This window comes from Buceros rhinoceros, unplaced genomic scaffold (genome assembly GCF_000710305.1).
Source record: "Buceros rhinoceros silvestris isolate BGI_N320 unplaced genomic scaffold, ASM71030v1 scaffold46370, whole genome shotgun sequence".
In the NCBI taxonomy this organism is placed as follows: Eukaryota; Metazoa; Chordata; class Aves; order Bucerotiformes; family Bucerotidae; genus Buceros; species Buceros rhinoceros.
Window position 1 is genome coordinate 1 of NW_010391006.1, and position 4,836 is coordinate 4,836.

A 4,836-nucleotide genomic window follows, 5' to 3' on the forward strand; every position below is an offset into this window, starting at 1 on the left:
GTGCCAAATATCACAATAAGTTTCCACAATCTTGCCTTTCCTTTTGGAAATCATCTAACGCTGGACTGTCTTATTTTCAGGTTGAAGTCTTCTTTATTTCTCTGTTGTGCATGGAATCCACATGCCTTCCCTTCCTATTTTCTCCTCTGACATGAAACAGGAACATGTCATGGTAAAATGTCTTGTGGTGCTTCTGTACCACAGAAGAAGGCTGAAGTACAGCAGGCTGAAGAGGAATTACTGTATTTAGTTTTGCAACACTCAGCAGTTCTTGCTTCTGAGAAGCTGGCTCCAGCAGCATCACTGAAGCGGTCCCAAGTCTTACCCAGACTGTTTGCCCTCACCATGCTTTCCCCACTCCCAATATGCATGGAAGAAGCAAAGCGTCTTTTGCACATACACCTCTTGCTGATGTATTGAGTTATGTTGACTTCAGCAAATAGTGCACCACAAAAGCATGGGAGAGAAACATGAAGAAATCCTGCTTTGAATGATGCCTAGTGCTGTCTAATGGACTGAGCAGTCATGAGCATTTGTAACATGCCTTTCAGTTTTGTTTCTATCCCAAAAGACCTGTTATGCATATAAAAAGCAACTAGCCTGTGATGTAACTTGAAATGAGGCTATCGTATCAAAATTTTACAATGAGTCGTTATGATGTTCCCGTATTAAGTCTCTGTACTTCCACGTTTTTGGCACAGGCCGTTTTTTTAACAGGGAATGAGTGATGCTTGGTTTCCGAGATTAAGTCACGTTTCACAACTGTTGCAGGCCTCTAGAAGGGGTTTCGTTGGTGACTGAAAAGTTATTTAATGCATTCAAATTTAATTTTTCCTATGTATGAACTCCTAAAGCTTTTGGTTGGCATTGCAAGACCACTTTAGAAATGTCATGTATGCTATGCAAATTGAGGTGGCTTCCTCTTGTCCTGTCACTTGTTACTTGGGAGAACGTCTCTTCTCCCAAGTAACAAGCGATAGGATGAGATGTCCTCAAGTTGCACCAGGGGAGATTTAGGTTGGATGTTAGGAAAAATTTCTTTGCTGAAAGAGTTGTCAAGCATTGGAACAGGCTGCTCAGGGAAGCGGTTGAGTCATTATCCCTGGATGTATAGATGTGGTGCTTCAGGACATGGTTTAGTGATGACCTAGTAGTACAGAGTGAACAGTTGGACTCAGCAATCTTAAAAGACTCTTCCAACCAAAACGATTCTGTGAAATGCATAGTAAAACAGCAACATATAGTCAAATCTTCAAGAACGTCTCTTCTCCCAAGTAACAAGCGATAGGATGAGATGTCCTCAAGTTGCACCAGGGGAGATTTAGGTTGGATGTTAGGAAAAATTTCTTTGCTGAAAGAGTTGTCAAGCATTGGAACAGGCTGCTCAGGGAAGCGGTTGAGTCATTATCCCTGGATGTATAGATGTGGTGCTTCAGGACATGGTTTAGTGATGACCTAGTAGTACAGAGTGAACAGTTGGACTCAGCAATCTTAAAAGACTCTTCCAACCAAAACGATTCTGTGAAATGCATAGTAAAACAGCAACATATAGTCAAATCTTCAGCACTGTAATTGCATTATGGCATTAGAAGACTACTATCAGAACTCGGAGTTGAAAAGGTTGCTTTTGTTTAAGGCACGCAAGCCAGACACCTTCTACAAATACTTTAAGGTCTTCTAGAGACTTCACTTAGGCAGCTCAGTTTTGCCATACTTGAAAAGCTTTGCATGTGCAGTGGGATTTAAGTAATCTTTGTGATTAGTACGCTCATTGAGGATGTTCTTATCTTTCAATCTCGCTTTGTTTCTCCATGCACACATTTTCTAGCAACAGTGGACTGGAAGTGTCATACCAGCCAGTTCCTGGGACTAATAAATCAGGAGCCTTAAGTTATTTTTTTGACTAGTCGTTATTGCTGGTCATGCATCTCTTACCTTGCTGCCTGTTATATTCATGACTGATAAAGCACTAAATACATCAATGATTTTAAAGTCATCTCACACAGCTAATTCTGGCAACGCGCATCCAACAAGTGTACAATACCCCAACAAGGGTCATATAGTCACTGTAAAAGGAGTGATGAGGATATTGTGAGTGGGGGAAGCTGAGTTCTCTTGCATGTTTCTGTGATTTCGCACAGTCTCATTCTGGTTTTTCCGTAGTGACTAGCATTGTGGGTATTATTTGGCACTTGGACTTCTCTGTGACTGCAGGATGCATTCCAAAGTGTTAAGAAACCATCGTGCAGGAGGGAGTTGTGATGCTTGATTAAATATAATGCCTTTTAATTTCCTGACCTTGTGGCTGTTGCCACATGCTAATAGTTTTGATTCCAGTCTGACCAAAGAAGAAATTTAACAATCAATCACCATCTGGTAAAATACTGATTCAAGCGTGTGTACAGACTGTTTTCCTTTAGGCATGAGGTGAGGACAAGTATCAAGCCCTGAGTTAATGGGCAGTCCCAAGCTCTGTTCAGCTGCAGAATGGAAAAGAGATTGAAATTATTTTGGTTTTACTCTAACTTTTCTCTTTTTTTTTTTTCTTCCTTCCCCCTCAGATAACTCTTATCTTTAAATCATACCAAGACTGTACAGATCAGAAAGTATATCAAGCAGTGACTAATGACTTGCCTGCAGCTTTTGTTGATGGTACAACAAGTGGAGGTGATGGGAACACCAAGAACTTGCGAATTGTGGAGAAAGTCAGTGGCAAATACATTGAAATGCATGCCAGGTACATTGGGACCACAGTGTATATACGCCAGCTTGGGCACTACTTAACGTTGGCTATTCGCATGCCTCAAGAGTTGGCCATGGCCTACAAGAAGAACCAGGACCTGCAACTGTGTGTGAATGGTTGCCCTTCAAGTGAACTTATTGATGATAGTGGCCGCTTACCATTGCCTGTGATGGGGCAGTTACACCCTCAAGGTGCCGCTGCTCATCCCCAGTCAGTGTATACATCAGAAACTGCCACCACCACATGTCATGAGAAGATGCTGGTAAAGGACATCTATTTTTACTCATGTGTATTTGACCTACTCACCACTGGTGACATTAACTTCACAGTTGCTGCTTACAGTGCCTTGCAGGATGTGGAAGCACTGCACCCCAGAAAAGAACACTGGCATATCTTTCCCAGCAGTAGAGGTGATGGTGTGGGCACTGGTAGCAAATTCTTTGTCAGTCTTAAACTTGTGTGCTTGATCCTTGTTGCTGTTTCGTAGTTTTTTTTGTCTATAAGGAAGTTCTGAAATATATATTGGCATAATGTATTGAGTAAAGATGAGTATATATGAATATGTATGTTGTCTTGGGAAACCCACCACATTTTACATACTGTTTTAACTGTTTTCATGTATGTTTGATGTAGTATTCTATGTATCTATTTGTTTTGCAGTTGGTGAAATGTTTTATAATTTCCCTGCATTGAGATCTGATAGAAAGCACTTTATTTTTTATACATTAAGATCATGTGTGCATCTGACTACATATTAAACATCTCAACATGTACATACAATACTCAGTGCTCCCTCTAAGTGCTGCTTCGTTTAAGACAATTTTTGAGCTGGATTCGTTTGTGGGGGTTTTTTCCCTATTGTTTCTATTACTCTGGAGCCTGCACATCTCTTGTCCTGTAATGACTTTCATGATTTGCTGGGTTCAGTATTTAAAATCATTAAGTATCAGATTGTATTTTGTCCCTCAAACAAATGTCCATCCCTTTGTGGGGAGAGTGAAGTGCTTCCCTCTAGCTCAGATGACCATCTTGGATAACATGAATTACTTTGTAGTTCTGATATTTCCTAATTTCACAGCGTGAGTTTTAAAAGAAGAAGAGGGAATGTGTTGGAATGAGATTTATAGAACCAGTGGAGAAGGTAATTTTAAATTACTTTAATGGTCTGGTTGTGTAAGCATGTACCGATGTACCATAACTACTGCAGCTGCCTCTAACCTCAAGCGTTAAGTCATTCTCCAGGATAGTCTGGAGAAATCACAAGCCTGAATTCTGACCCTTGCTTGGGTGCTAATTATATCTATACATTCAGAAGGAGGAGGGAAGTGAGGCCACAGGCTTTGACTGCTTTTACTTTAGGAGCTAGGAGAAGAATTTGGTGGCCTTAAGGTCAGTTTTACTTCATGCCTTAATCTGCTGCAAGAAGTGGAAGCTTTGATACATATTACAATAAACCCATCTCCAAGACGGGCTTATTTTCCTTTTAAAACTGTTCTTCTGAGACTAGAAACGCTATCTGAATAAGATTCACATAGTACTTGCCTTGAGCTACTTTTGCCTTGGTGGAGAAGATGGAGTTTATTCATGGAATGGAAAGCTCTTAGGTTTATGAAGACTTTCGGGTAAGTTAGGAACTGTTGACAGCAGTAGTCTTCTGAAAGAAACTAATTAATTCCCTGCATACAGGTGTTTTTCTGGGAATACTTGAGATGAAAGTCAGAACTAAGTTAAAGCTGAAGGTAGAACTATTTTAGACTGGACTATAGGCAGATTGTTCTGTCTGTGCTGTCTGATGGTGCTGTTTCAGGTGAATTAGACTTGTGGATTTACGATACATCTGATCATGTAGTTGCTGTGGTTTCAGGTGATGGTGACAGGCTTCTCCCTATTTTGTGTGGCTGAACTTCATCAGTGCTCTGAATTTGAAGTTCTCATGGCTGAAAGCAGATGAATGAACCTAGTGCTAACTTTCAGTGGTGTATGTACTTACAGGGCAGGCACCATATACTAGTTAATATCTTCTGTCCCTGTGTCCTGTCTGTATGTATATATAAATGCTATATATATGTATGTCGCGGTTTGAGAAGGGGGGC

The 4,836-nt window shown here is 40.6% G+C and overlaps 1 pseudogene; it reads left to right on the plus strand.

The window, feature by feature from the left end:
- Positions 1–2,561: 2,561 nt before the first annotated feature.
- On the plus strand, positions 2,562–3,295 carry LOC104488381 (annotated as a pseudogene).
- Positions 3,296–4,836: the final 1,541 nt, after the last annotated feature.